Source organism: Agelaius phoeniceus, chromosome 16, assembly GCF_051311805.1.
Source record: "Agelaius phoeniceus isolate bAgePho1 chromosome 16, bAgePho1.hap1, whole genome shotgun sequence".
NCBI classification, from domain to species: Eukaryota; Metazoa; Chordata; class Aves; order Passeriformes; family Icteridae; genus Agelaius; species Agelaius phoeniceus.
The window spans coordinates 16,492,430-16,508,323 of NC_135280.1; the positions used below are offsets into that span (position 1 = coordinate 16,492,430).

Consider the following 15,894-nt stretch of genomic DNA (forward strand, 5'->3'; position numbering starts at 1 on the left):
GCCTTACATGGAGCACTGTGTGCAGCTTTGGCCTCCCTAGTACAAGACAGATGTGATTTAGCGAGTGCAGTGATGGGCCACAAAGGGACTGAAGCATCTGTCACAGGAGGAGGGGCTGAGGGAACTGACCAGTGTGCTCAAGTACCTGCTGGGATGAAGAAAGGATGAGGGGGCCAGACTCTGCTCTGGACAGGACTCAGTGGGCACAAGGGAAACCACACAGAATTCCATCTGAACACAAATATGTACATTTTTCTTGTGAGGGGTCAGACACTGGAACAGGTGGCCCAGAGATGCTGCATGGAGATGGAGCATCCATGGAGATGTTCAAACTCTGTTTGCTCTGTGCTCTGCCTTCTGTTCCATGCTGATTCTTTAGGGTTATTTGTTTACTAAGCAAAGATGTCAGGCTTGCAGAGTCAGTGACTTCAAACTGTGGCTGTGAAACCTGCTCAGCAGGAAACCAGGGCAGCAGTAATATGCCATCCAGATGTAGGAGTGTTGCCTCAATACACCCAGCTACAGTTGGGAACTCGCAGTAGCAAAGGAGTAAGTGATCCCCAGCCAGATGGTAGAGACCAGTAGGGGCACAGATGTGAATGCCAGGAGAGCAAAGACTGGCAGAGTCAGCATGGCACAGACAACAGCAAGGACACCTCTCAGTCCAACATAGTCGTGGTGAAGGGAATGAACAGAAAGCCTCTTCCAGGGGACCCTGTTTCCCATAGGTCCTAGTGGCACATGGGGCTGTGCAAAGTGGGCTGGCAGGAATGGCAGTGACATGGCATTTCCTGGCTGTTGGCAGTGTAGCAGAGCAGCTGTTCTACCTCTTGCATACCTCTGAACTGAGACTGAAGTGTTACTAGGTATCCAGTACTCAAGCGAAACCCCAGGTTTTAACAAAAGGGGAAGGGAAAACATTATACCATGATAATTATGGAAGTAAGGAATGGAAGCTCTATGACAAAATAGGGCCTGATTGCATGCAAATTGTCCTTTCCCATCTACTTGCAAATCTTATCCCAGTCCTTTCTGTTTCCGTCTCAGACTCCCCAAAACATACAGCCATATACCATGGGTTGATGCTACCATAGCACAATTACAGGACAGAGGTAAAAATCGGCAAATGTTACTTCTTGTAATTTAAGTCAGGTTAAGGTGCATCTTGCAGTTTGCAAGGACTTCTCGTCCAGCCACAACAGGTGAAATTCTGTTTGAGGGGGCTGTAGCGGACATTCCCAAAAATCAGGAACAAGTTATCAGCGAGTGCTTCATGTTTTGGGTACTCATAATTAATATGCCAACTGCTGGAGAGAGAATGAGGGAGTTTTCATATACTGCCCCAAAAATATAAGCAGCTGCCTGCTGATTTTAACCAGAATATTTATCCTGGATAAACTTGCTAAAGATAAAATGAAGCCAAGAAAATAAAATAATTTGTAGTCTTGATCTGGTTATTTTGATAGAAAGTAAGTTTGAGCACAAGCATATGGGCGGGAAGGGTTTGAATGAGAGGACTTGTAAACAAGCTTGATTCTGTCTGGTTTGTAGTGCCAAGCCTTTGATGGTTTACTTTCTTTTTAATTAATACACACCACAGAGGAGCTGGTATTTTCAGACACTTTCAAGACACTTCTGCAAGTGCGGAGTGAAACTGCAGGTTAGAGTGGAGCATGTGTTTCCTAGATCAGCACAGCTCACAGCAGCAGTGTGCCATTGCTTGCCCATGCTACATGGGTGAAGTTTTGACATCCTCTTTTAAGAGGCTAAAAGCCTTATCAGTTCAAGGGGGTGAATGCTGAGGGGCAGGACCATGGTTTAAAAATAATCTAGCAGCAAGAAAAAATATTGAACATCTGCATTCAAGAAATACTAGGAATTGCGCAGGAAATTCCTTTAAGAAGGCCTGGTTACAGGAAAAAAAAAAAAAAAACCCACGAAAAAAACCCCTGTCAAAACCAGGCTTTCAGTTTTGTTAGGGACATGCAGAAATTTCATTAAACTTCCTCAAATTCTTTATAGAATTTCCAATCATTCACAGAGGTTTATTTAAAGATCTTGTATCTACTTAAATTTGATTTGGCTATCTATATAGCTGCTTCCCATCAGTTGTCATGCTGATGACATCTCTTCCCTCCTGATTTCACAGTGGCCTTTTTCAAATCACTAATGAAATACTACCGAAATAATTTTTTTTTTTTTTTTTTTACTTCAGGCCTTACCTAATACAAAAGTTCATCCTCATAATGTGACAGAAGCTGCTACATCATCCACAAAGGGCAACAAAGCAGCAAAACAAGTCTGTGGCAGAGCCCCAGGACAGAAGCCCGAGCCTTAATTTACATAGCCAGGTTGCTGCTTTCTTTTAAGCAAAGGCAGGCATTAAAAAGGAAGTCCGAAGTTTTCACCAGATACAGAGGCTTCCTCTTGTACAAACCTAGGCTGAGCAAGCCCAGTTATATTCCAGACGTAGCAGAGTGCAGCAGCTGCAGGGCAGAGCTGCCCCAGACCTGTGATGTTGACACCCCACCCAGCTCAAAAGAACCCACTTTGCTGGTCTATCACAAAGGTGAAATGTCTATGGGCTGTTTTTTAAATTATTTCCTTCCCCTTCTCCCAAATCCTTCTGACCCTCCTTTGGCAGTGTTTGAAGCTTTAAATATTGGGTGAATCATTTTCCTTTAAGTATTTTTGCAGTCTTTCAGAAGCTTCTCTCATCTATGAAGGGAAGGAAAGGTCAAAGAACCCTCAAACCTTTAGGTGTCAAAGGTATGTTTCTCCACATTTCACGAGTGGAAGGAACAAGCCTATTACCCCTATATTTCCTAGTCCCTCCAAAATTGAGGCTTGCAAAGCTCTGTTGGCCCATGTGAGTCAGTGGGCCATAGCCATAGAACAGTACCTGCTGTCTGCCACAAAAGGGGAAGATGCAGTTTTGGAAGAACATGATGGTGAGGGCCAGGAGGTCGTAGGGAAGGGGAAGGTGCTGTATGTCCTGAATCTGCTGCAAAGACAAGATGTGCCCTCACTCCCCAAGAAAATAGCCCAGCTTCACACCATTGTCACTTTCTGCAAGCCACTGAAGGGCACAAGAGATTTAAGTAACAGGTTAAAGGGAAATAAAAGGCAGCTCATATACCTCTAAGTGAAATTTGAGATGTACTGACTCTAAAACATGCCTTCTGTAACACTATCCAGTAAAGAAAACAAAAAAGCTTTCTTATTTTTATGAAGGTTCTGGCTGCAAAAGACTGTTTTGAGCAGGATCTGTTAAGAGTCCACTGCACACCCTTAAGAGAAACACAGCAGAAAGGTACAGTATAAACAGGAGTCACAACACAACTACAGAAACCAGTTGAGAGTACTGTCATGAGAAGGAAGCCATCTAATAGATCAAGGTGCATAAAAATTGCAGACCGAAGTTGCTCGTAATGCTTGTTCCTAGACAGAATGCAAGGAGGAATCGAAGATAAGGGCTGGCAAGAGACCAGTACTGCCCAGATTAGCTATTTCCTATCCTGGATCCTGTGAGCCAGAAAGCAGTTCAGAGGGAGGCCAGCAGAATGCTCCTCTGAGCCACCTGCAGTCGGAAAGTAACTGGATCAGAAAGCTACTGCCATTCTGAGTACTCCCTGAGCTCTGGAAGGCTCTAGGCAGGGAACTCTTGGCTGGTGGCTCACAGATGCGATCTCCTCAGTGCTGCTCTGCAAGGTTGAACTGAGGGGTACGAATGCCCTCTCCTGGTTAGGACTGGCTCTGTTGCTGCAGCCTTCCCTACATTCCGGTGGCAGTGCTCCTGTACCTGGGATTTCCAGGATAGAGATGGAAAAAAAAACCACCTACCGCTTTTTTGGATTCTTGCTGGATAACACCATCCAAGCCCAGCTACCCATTTTATCAAGTACACTGACTGTGAGGGCTGAAACAAACCCCAGCACACAGAGGAGGCTCCCTGGGAAAAACAAGAGGTGTTGGAAATTCCTGGGAGTGGAGAACACTGAATGACAAAACCCACTGCATGTAAAATGCAGAATTCTCCATGACTCCTAAGCCTGAATTCTCTTAAAACAGAGTAGGACCCTTGACCTTGTACCACCCTGTCACAATCCCTGAGCTCTGGCCACTGAACTCCTATGGCTGCAGGACTGCCTGAGGCCAGTGAGCTAAAGCCACCAGTCTCTCAGGCAGAGCTCAGCTGGCCTATGGCTAGAATGCTCCTGACCCACAGCAGAACTATGCAATAAACCTAAGATAAAAGCATTGGGAAACTTCTCTGGTCCCCAGAGCAGGGGAGGCATATCATGGCTGTACAGGAAGCCAGGCTGTACCTTTTCATTGGTTTGACCTGCTGCAGTTAACCCAGCAGTCTGGTCTGTGAGCACAGGCAGCTCCAGAGTAGTGAGTCTGGTTATGCTGCCTACACCAAAGCAAGTTTTATGTTGCAGTGTGACGCCATTTCCTGTTTCACCTATCCCAACCCCCCAGGTGTGCCAATCTCTCCTTTCCCCTCCCCCTTTGCCCTCCTGCTAAGTGCTGTCCATCAATCTTAACATTCCAGCAGGGTCATGGTGTGGTTGGCAGAAGTTCAAAAGATGCCCCTCAGGTCCGGGCTCATTGGCCTGTCCAAGTGTCTTTATCCTTTGAGCCTTCCCCTCCTCACACCTGGTTGGTGGCTCACCTGTGCCTTCCCCTCCCCCTGTCCCCGGCCTGAAAAGGAGACGGGACCATGCGGTCTGGATTCTGTTGGGAGCTGTTACAAGATTCGGAGGTCTGTCATCCTGGAATAAACTCTGGATTAAAACTCTACAGCAGAATCCTCTCCTTTTTCTCTTCACCGTCCCCTGAACCTTTTCCACCAGAGGTAAACTGAGTTTCTACTATGCCTGGATTTGTTCCGAGTGCCCAGCTGCAGCATCCAGCCGGCCAAATGTATCTCTGAGGTGAAACATCACAGCTGCCGCCTTTGGCCCAGCAGCAAGGGTCAGACGAGCCCAGGCACGTCCTACCCGGAAATATTGGGATTAATATTCCATAGTTTTACAATGGTCATCTGCTGCAGATGTCCTTCTCAGAAGGAGTTCTGTACACATTTTGTTTTCCGAAACAGCTTCTGAGATGAATGCACACTTTATCTGATGTATTGACCCCTTCACTGACAGAAATATTGACACAGAAGTATTGACAGAAGTACTGTGCTGTGCTTGCAAATGCTGCCTGAGCACAAAACTAAATGTCAGACAAGATGTGACATCCCATGCCCACCACAGCTTTCTCGGAGAGCTGGAATCAGAGGACACTAATCAGTTTCAACTTCTGCAAGAGATTAATCTCTTTTCTGTGGATGATGGCTTATACTGCCTTTTTTTGTAAATAACACTTTTCAATTATCACACTTCTCTATAATCTTTGAAGCAAGTCTCCCTAACATCACCATTCCAGTAGACTACTCATGTGCTGTTTAACCCTTCCCTTCCACTTGAGAGAGATCTCATCTCACTGCACCAAAAGAAGGAGAGAAGCTCAAATCTTCTAAAGATACAAGCCCTAGAACAGATTCACACTAAGAAATATGCAATTCAGGTTCTTCTCACAGTAATTTAAACATGTGGTTTCAATCAGCCATGTGCAAGACATCTTTTGCTGGGACAAGTACAGACACTGCTGCAGAATCAGCAGGTTCTGCTGCCCACAGTACAGAATAACAAACACATTTCATTCCTGTCTCTTTCACTCTGAAGTTTCTATTCCATGGGAGTACTCCTATATTAAGAACTGACTATCTGTGACTGCAGATGTTAAAATACGTCAAGAAAATAAAACTGTCAGGCTGACACTACAGAGTTAGAGCGGGTTTTCTGGCATCAGTGCAGAAAACACCACTCATTGCACATAGAAAGCAACAGGAAAAACTGGAAAATCATGTGCCACTTCCGGCTTACCTCACTACCTCTTTCAGGTTCTTTTAATCATTGGACAAAGCAAGCTGGCCTGGGTCTAGAAAACACTAAAGGAGTGTCCACTTCATTCCAAACTTTGTCTCAAAATTCTGGGTGAAGAAATTGAAGACACTCCCAAGACCGGAGAGACAGAGTCAATCCAAATGCCAGTGCCAGCCTTCCCCTTGAACCAGAAAGTTGTGATAACAATTCTGCACAACTTACAGAAGAGAAAAATCCTCTCTTGAACAGACAGGCTTGACCAACAGCATGGCAGAGAAGCAAGAGCTCTCTCAAGCTGGAGAGCTCACGCTGGAAGCTGATCTACACATGCCAAGAGGAGGCATGTGCCAGAGAAGGTATGGGCTAGCCTCACAGTCCATTTGTACTAAATCATGCAGGGGCATGGGAGGTGAACTTATCCATCCTATAAGGCAAGCAAAAATAATTTCAAAGGCAGAGAAATCATATGTCAGTGCCCACCCTTGAGAGAAGGACAAACTTGTTAGAGGGGAAGAATTAAAAATTCCAGCACTCATTAAATCAAGGAGCAGTGGTCTGCCAACAACAAAAGTCACTGGGTAAGAGGAAGTGAAGCTGACTGGTAGGACAAGGGTCTAGAAGGCAAAAATGTATCATTACCCTTTCATAAGATGTGTTATAAATGATCAGCCAGAAATCCAAATTAATAAATGCAAAAGATTTTTATCTTCGCAACCAAAATACGGTCCTCAAAAACCACAGCCAAAGAGACAGCATTGAGCCCGGGATCAGTGCTGGGTGAACCTAGATCCGACCTCTATTGCATCAGATATCCCTCTGTTCATGAATGCCGTTTCCAGCGTGGTTGTTTTATACAGTTTTTTTATGCCTGAGGCAGAGGTGCCCTGATTCCTTTTGTAACTCCGCATATGTATGAAGGTTTCTTGCACTGTGCAGGGCTGGACAATTGCTGTTTCCTGAGTAGTGGCAGGCTCTGATCATGTCAGGGAAAGTTGCGTATTGTGTTCACATGTATGTTCCTTGGTGATTTTGGTTATCTTGATTGATGATATCTACCAAGAGATGATCACCCTTGGGTGTTCCCTGATGGCTCCAGAGAAAGTCCATCTCCACACTGGCCACATTCTTTCATTTGCAGACAAAACATTGTTCTCCTGCTGCCTCCAGGAGTTTCGTAATTCCAATGTAGTTATCTGTCTCCAGGCTGCTCGTGGTCAGAGGCTCATCAGAGGATTTTACAATTTTTATTATATATACATTCTCCCCTTAAGCATGAATTCTTTTATAACATATATTACAAAATGTAAATATGAAAATATGTATATGTGAATTCCTTACTACTAAGTGACCCATTCCCAGAACCAAAGAGCCATGAACATCATTGGGGGGAGGTATGGCAAGCCCTTGAAGTGCAAGCCTAAAGCAAACATGGGGGATCCCAGCACAGTGAGAAAAGAAAAAGTAATAACACCATCTAGGAAGAAACAGAAAAAATGCACAAACCTCAACAGAAATGCTTAAGTCAGGACAAAGGCATTCTGTGTCAAAAAGCTAAAGAACAACCTCAAAACACACCAATAAACCTTATCAGTTTACTCTCCACTTTTAATTTTGTAAAGACTGGTCTCTTTATTAAATGAGTTGGCAATCATCAAAATAATGATATTATCAGTGGTGGGAGCTTAGAGAGGCAGGGGCAGGGGACTCTCAAGAGAACTCTGTAGTCTCTGACTCTGCCTTGAGCTCCATTGCAGGCTATGACCTAGAGAACATGATCTCCTCTGTGCCTCTCTCTCCTAAGACATTTACCTCTGTGATACCGAGTGAGAGGGACTAATCTGATTTTTATTTATGCATCAACATATGTTACACATATGGAAGATTCCTGTGAGAGCTCTAGGTGTGCTGGCAGCCCGGTCCCCGGGAAGGCTTTGCCCGGCAGCCAGTCAGGGCAGAGGAAGCTTCCACGATCGGGCTGGGAGCGACATCCCCCTCCCCCACCCTTGCCGGTGGGAGAAATGCCTGGATGCCTGGGAAGAATGCCCAGGAAATCGGGCTATGGGGAGGAGCTTTAGTGAATAAAAGCAGTTAACTGCGACACAACTAGAAACACTATTCTTTGGGTTTCTTGGAGGAAGTAGGGGTCGCCTGTAGTGTTGGTTTGGCCCCTTTTCCCCCTCAGTTTTTCATCCTGGTGATCCTGCTCCCCTGTCCACACCTGCTTTGCCCTGCTTCACCCTTTCCGCGAACCAGCTCATCACCACTTTGACACTCATTCTGCTGCCTCCCCAGCGGAGCAGGCACCGCCACTGCAGCCGCCCGCGCTGTGTTTCCTGGGCGTTGCCGCTGCCTGTACCCAGCTGCGACCACATCCAACCCGTAGCGACCAGCCTGGAGCCAGTTTGCACCCAGCATTTCACAGGAGCCAGGCAAGGCTCGCTGTGGCTTGCAGCCGATGCCGGAAGCACGCTGCCACTTTGAAAGCTGTGCCAAGCCGCCACTAAAGCCACGCAGCTCACTGTGGCTTGCAACACGCAACACCATTTGCCATGCTGATGCTGACAGAGCGCTGAGGTTCCTACGGTAACACTGTCCCTGTCTTCTGTTTCTCTCTCAGTCTCTCTTTTTCCCTCTCTGCTCGCCTTTCTATCCCCTTCAGTAGGAACACTCCTTTACCAATAAATGGTTCTCAGATAAAATATTGTCCTGTTTGCTCTTTGTTTTCATCTGAGAAATCTAACCAAAAAAATCACCCCCGACTCCCTCTTTAACAGCATGTCTTGGTTTGAAAAGACAAGTGTCTGCTAAGGAAGGCAGGAGCCTCTCTTGAAATGGAAAATATCAACCACCTCCCTCTGAATTGTTATAATTTTGAAATTAAGGGGCTCTCAGGCAAAGATATGGGAGTAGGAATAACAGTTCTGTATTAGGGAAAATAAAAATAAAAATGCAGTAATACAGAACAACACTGACAAGAGTCAGAACAGGACCTGGCACCCTGTGGTGTTGGCATCACCCAGGGTGGTGGCACAGTCCCATTCAGTGGTGGCTGCAGCCCTCCTGCAGTGCCAGCTGTGGTTCTGTTGGAACAGGGATCCTGGAGAAGGGTGGAGTTTTCCTCTGAAGGTCCAAGGGTGCTGTAGATGACCCTGGTCTTCCTCTGGGAATCCAGTGGAAAAAAAAAAGCTGCTCCTCTGGGAATCCAGTGGGAAAAGGCTGCTGTGGTGTTCCAAATGTCAGATTCTACCCAGGTAGGAATGCTTGGCTCCTCCTCCTGGGAGGAGCATCTCCCAATGGGATGGGATGATGGAATCATTTTATCAGCCATGCAGTGAGACTCAATGGCCCATTAACAGAAGATATCTCCTGGAGGCAGGGTGGGTCTGGAAGAGATAAAGAAAACTGCCCCACCTGGTTTTAACAGGTGGCCCAATTAACAGAAGATAACTGCCCCACCTCTGACAGATGGCAATAAAATACACACCCCCAGCCACATCTTGCATTTGCAACTTAAGACACAGCAGAATGAGACACAAAAAGTGTGACTGCATCTGCTGGGAGTGCTTGGTCTTAGCTTTCAGCAAACACCAGAGCAAATGCCAGAGCTGGGAGCTGAATCCTGCTTTATCAGTTTGTCCCATCAAAAACATGTAATACTAGTCTCTGTCACATCTGTGTTATCAAAAAGTGTGGTTACTGCCATGCTGTGTCAATTCAGCTTAAGTCAGTGATCAAAGGATGAATCTCTCAGTTGCTTAGCTGACCATCACACCCACACACAGAGCTGTCCTTACCCCTCACGCCTCTGTGGTGTTACTACAGTGGAACCTTTAATCTTCCCTTTCCATTATTTGAAGGCATTGAAAGGGCAGCCTGACATTCCACTTCAGTACAAGAATAAATTAATTGAATCCCAGAATTGACAGCAATTTCCCAGTTTATCAATCAGGTATCCAGCCAGAATAACCATCACTGCATTTCTAGGAGCAAACCAGAACAGAAATGTACATCTCACTGCCTGGAAACAACTACCAAAACACCCACTTCCAAAGCTAGAGCAAAGTGACTCACGTCCAAGCATAGATTGCCTACGGCAGGTTTTACTGAGCTGGAGTCATTCACAAGCCTTCCACACAGTCCACTGTGCCATTACACCTGATGCTGGTATGGTAAGTTCCATTGAGGTCAAGTTCTGCACAAGTCACAAAGCATTTGTGAGGTGCAGATACAGACAAAAACTCATGTATGTCTTTAAAAATGAAGTTCTTCCCTGCTAGATTTCTATTTCATCTGCTCACTTCCCACTTCCATGACCAGTCAGCCATTAGGGGGCTTGTGTCTTCTCCCAGAAAGCCAGCCATTGTCAAATAGGAAATGACTGGCCACTGGCACAGCGCAGCTTCTCTTTCCCTTCTTGTGGCAGTGGCAGCAGTAGCTCAGCACTTTTATGCACATTTCAGTCCGGAAGCAAAGCCAGGAGACTCCATCATCGGCTTTATCTGATCCCTTAGTTTCTTGGCTATAGTTCACCTTGATCTGACTCCTTGTTCCATAGTATAAAGTTTTAAGCAACATGTAAATATGAAACTTAGTCTTAGTCTGCATTAATTCATAGTTCTAAAGCATTTACTGAAGAGTAGGAAACTGGTTGACCTGGCATGATTTAATAGCGTTAACTACTGTTGTGGTTTGACGCTGGCCAAATGCCAGGCACCCATCAAAGTCACTCACTCACCCGCCCCCTGCCCCAGCTGGGCAGAGGAGAGAAAAATGTAATGAAGGCTTCATGAGTTGAGATAAGGACTGGGGAAAAAAACACTCCAAAGGCAAAACAGGCTCAGCTTAGAGGTACAAATTGAATTTATTACTGTAATATATGGTAGAGATAATTCATGCTATATAGATAGATATATGTGTGTGTAAAATATTGTGAAGGTCCAAAGTTATGCCTTTGACCACTCTGGCTGGGAGCAGAGTTCTATTCTCATTGTAACCAGTTCCCAGACAGCGTTAAGATAATATCAGGTCTGTTACCGTATGAATGGGACAGTCCCCGGAGAATCGTCATAGATGATTTCCCCTGACATCTGCACCTGGGAGATAGCATCTAGACCTTCCTGGACCATGATTAATGGAATGTCTCAAGAAACTCACAAGACCTGCACCTGGGCATGATTACATCTGTGGTACTCAGGAACTAGTATCACTCTACTACATGTGAATACAACTTCTGCCTGGATACTCAGACATTCGTCTGAGTCTCCGGATTAGTCTTTGTCTGTTCCTGCACATGTATGGATCCCGCTCTACATGTGAAGAGACATAAAGAAACGTGTGGTCATCTCTGCCTCAGGCAGAATAAACTGTATATAAGCTAGCCACTGGAAGCACTCGGGGTGATCTCCTGGGGAAACGCTGTTACTTTGTCAGTGGACCCTAGTTCACCCAGCGCCTGCACTCGGGGCTGACGCTGTCTTGGCTGTGGTGGTTCTTTTTCAAAATTCTATTTTTTGTTATCGATCCAATAAATCTTTGTTAAATTTTTCATAAATTTGGCTACTGATTTGATCATTTATAACATTACTAACAAAATCAGATGAGGAGAATGAGAAGTAAATTAAGCCCTTAAAAAAACCTTTTCCCCCCAACCCCTACCTCCTTCCTGCCAACAGTGCAATGAGACAGGGCCTGGAGAGTTTGGTCAGTTTATCACCCTAGGTTTTTTTCCACTGCTCAGGGAGAGGGGTCCTTCCCCTGCAATGCTGTGGGGTCCCTCCCACATGAGTCAGTTCTCCATGAACTTCTCCAGTGTGGTTCCAATCTCTGTGGTTCCAAGCAGCAGCTCCATGCAACCTACTGCAACATGAGCCCCTCCCACAGACAAACAGTCCTCCCCAAACTGCTGCAGCGTGGGTCACTCTTCCACGGGGTGCACTCCTCCAAGGATAGGCTGCTCCAGCCTAGAAGCAAGGGCCCCCTCTCTCCACCAGGTCTCCAACGGGCTCACAGCCTCCACCAGTACCCACCTGCTCTGGCCTGTGCACCTCCCACACAGGCTGCGGGTGGATCTCTGCATCCCCATGGACCCCCACAGGCTGCAGGTGGATCTCTGCATCCCTATAGACCCCCACAGGCTGCAGGTGGATCTCTGCATCCCTATAGACCCCCACAGGCTGCAGGTGGATCTCTGCATCCCCATGGACCCCCACAGGCTGCGGGTGGATCTCTGCATCCCCATAGACCCCCACAGGCTGCAGGTGGATCTCTGCATCCCCCATGGATCCCCACAGGGGGACAATCTGCTTCACCACTGCCTGCAGAGGAATCTCAGCTCCAGCACCTGGAGCACCTCCTTCCCCCTCCTTCTCCACTGACCTTGGTGTTCCCCTCACATGTTCTCACCTCCTCCTCTTCTCTGGCTAGAAAACTGTGCCCCAGTGCCCCATTTTGTTTTGATTTTTTTTTCCTAAATATTTGTTATCACAGAGCCATTATCATCATCTTGCATTGGCCCAGCCTTGGCCAGCAGCATATCCATCTTCAGAGCCATCAGGGATTGGCTCTGCCAGGCATGGTGGAAACTTCCAAGCAGAAGCCACCTCTGTGCCCCCCCCCCCCCCCTCCCCAACTACCAAAAAAACCATTCTGTTCAAAACCAACACAGCTACTGAAGAGCAACAAGAGCAACATCTCCTCAACACCATATGTTCTGGGTCTTCACACCAGCAGGCACAAGCTAAACATCTCAAATAAGCACAAGAGAAATATGATTTTAATTAGGTAGTTTTTTTATATGGCCATTGTATTCATAACCCTTCAGATCTGCTGCAGCAGAAATATCAGAGGATGCAAGGAAGCAGCTCTCTAGAATGAAGTGTTTCACTGCAAGTCTTCATCTCATCTGCTCCAACTACTGTGGTACCACTGGTGTGTGACAGGGAGAGGCTAAATCCACTAGAGTAAAAATATGTCAAAACTGTCAACAGATAAAAATTCTGTTTGCACAGTACAAGTAACAGAAAAATATGGCTTAGTTTTACTACCCCACAAACTTACCTAGGTTACAAAATGTGACATAATGCTGACCTATTTTTCAGGGGTCAAGCTCATGTTTGCAATAACAAACTGCACCTAATTTAGCCTGGAGTTCACTGTCTGAATATTAAGGATTGACTGCATTCAAATTAAAAAGAAAAAACAACCAACTTGCAAGCTCTAGTTATTCTGCCCTGGCTACTGAGACACACAGAGAATAGGATGGTGACTCTCCACCTACAGACACTGACCTGCCAGAAGACGGCACATGTGAGGCAAATCCTCTCAGGAGACATGGAACTAAATGCAGACATGACAGGAAAATGAGTCAAATAAGAATTTGTCAGGTATTCAGAAATTAAGCTTTGGCACTCTGGCATCTCTGCAGAAATCCCAACAATCTGCTGGGATGTGGGTTTGAACCTTGAACAATAGCATTTTCCATCATCTGAGGCTGTAACTAGTTTGTACAAGATAGAGTCATCCTCCAACCCCCCTGCACATCTCTGTCTCTGTGTCAGCAAACATGTGAAGTGATGCCTGCAGTGCCAGGAGGTTTGGATCTGGAGACTGAGGAAAGCTTTTCTTGTGCCCTACCTCCAGTGCCTCTTCTTGACCACTGTCTCCCAGCCCAGGGCAGGTACTTGTGGTCAATGCTATGGGTCTCCTACATGCAGTGGTGCCAAGTCCTGATTGGCATTTTTTAGTGTGGAGATGGGGAGCTGACAACCATTGAGCAAGGGCAGGTGTTACATTCCCAGTTATCCTGGCAGCAGAGAAAGCTCAAACCCTTCACGGCTTGCCCTGGCTCATGTATCTCCACAGTGGATATGCCCGTAACAACCACTCACCCCCAGCATCTGGGAGGTAAAACCCTGAAACATGACTCTGGTTTTGCTGGTTCAGCCCTTTTCACATGGCCTGGACAGAGGCCCAACATGTACTCCCAAAACCGACCCCTGGCATTCATGCCCTGGAACTGCTGCTGTAGGACACTGGGGATGCCAAAGCAGGAGCTGAAGGTGAGAAGGTAGTTGAAGAGCAGTATGGCAAACCTGTAAGAGTCTGAGGTAGAGTGGATCCTCCTCACCCTCCCATCACGTCCTTCCTGTGGGTCCCGCTGAGCCCCAGCCAGGCCCTGGGTGCAGGGGGCCCAGCTCGACCTGCAGCCTCCCACCACCTTATATAAAACACAGAGAAGAGCTCTCTGAAGGGAGGAATAGCACGAATTAATTGATAGAAACCAGCCAAGTGTTAATTAGAGGTTCTTCATTATCAAAGGAGCATGCCAATGACAAGGGAAAACAACACATCCCACACTCCAAGCCCATGTATGATTGAAAGGGCAAGTATATTTCTATTTTTAAAAATGCTGTTGCTTTAGACATCAGTTCTGCAGCCATGTAGTTTTTATTTTGCCCTACCCTATGATTTCCCCCTTCCTTGATCTGCAGGTGTGGAGGATAATGAAACAGCATTCTTGTCTTATGTGAGGAGGATGCTTCATGCTGCCAACCCATGTCCTTACCCAGCTGTGCTGGGCAGACAGAGCCCCTGACATGCAGTCACCTGCTCATGCATCCCAGTGGGATGGAGAGGAGAACTGGAAGGGTGTCTTAAGTTGCAAATGCAAGATGTGGCTGGGGGTGTGTATTTTATTGCCATCTGTCAGAGGTGGGGCAGTGTCGCAGACATCTTTCATGAAAAATCCTTTCTTAGGATTTTTCCTTGTGAGAAGCTGCAGTTTCAGCAACCAAAAGTAAACAATGGTTATCTGCTGCTGTGGAATGCAACAGGTAGACCCGTGATTGGTCTCCTGTGGATGTTGGGATTTCCTGACCACTCATGGCAGAGCTGGCTCTTGTTCTCTGTCTGAGACACAGATCTTTGTTATTCATTCTTGTCTATTCTTAGCTTAGCTAGCTTCTGAAGAAACCTTTTCCTTTCTATTGCTTTTTAGTATAGTCTTAATGTGACATATATCATAAAATAATAAATCAAGCCTTCTGATCATGGAGTCAACATTCTCGTCTCTTCTTCATCCTGAAAACCCTTGTGACCATGGTCACAGGGCAGTTATCTTCTGTTAATTGGGCCACCTGTTAAAACCAGGTGGGGCAGTTTTCTTTATCTCTTCCAGACCCACCCTACCTCCAGGAGATATCTTCTGTTAATGGGCCATTGAGTCTCACTGCATGGCTGATAAAATGATTCCATCATCCCATCCCATTGGGAGATGCTCCTCCCAGGAGGAGGAGCCAAGCATTCCTACCTGGGTAGAATCTGACATTTGGAACACCACAGCAGCCTTTTCCCACTGGATTCCCAGAGGAGCAGCTTTTTTTTCCACTGGATTCCCAGAGGAAGACCAGGGTCATCTACAGCACCCTTGGACCTTCAGAGGAAAACTCCACCCTTCTCCAGGATCCCTGTTCCAACAGAACCACAGCTGGCACTGCAGGAGGGCTGCAGCCACCACTGAATGGGACTGTGCCACCACCCTGGGTGATGCCAACACCACAGGGTGCCAGGTCCTGTTCTGACTCTTGTCAGTGTTGTTCTGTATTACTGCATTTTTATTTTTATTTTCCCTAATACAGAACTGTTATTCCTACTCCCATATCTTTGCCTGAGAGCCCCTTAATTTCAAAATTATAACAATTCAGAGGGAGGTGGTTGATATTTTCCATTTCAAGAGAGGCTCCTGCCTTCCTTAGCAGACACTTGTCTTTTCAAACCAAGACAAAGGCAAGAGGGCAAAAGTGAGGAAAAAACTCACAAGGACTTGTAGGTTGCGATGCAGAATATAAATAAGTGAAAGGGAACAAAAATGAAGGGAAAACCCACACCAAGTGATGGACAAGCAATCACTGACCGTCAACAGACTTAAGTCCACCTGGTCCCAGGCAATGATCACCAT

At 46.3% G+C, this 15,894-nt stretch overlaps 1 pseudogene; it reads right to left on the bottom strand.

Annotated features, from left to right (window-relative positions):
- Positions 1–519: 519 nt before the first annotated feature.
- Positions 520–15,894, bottom strand: LOC129127395 (lysosomal dipeptide transporter MFSD1-like; annotated as a pseudogene).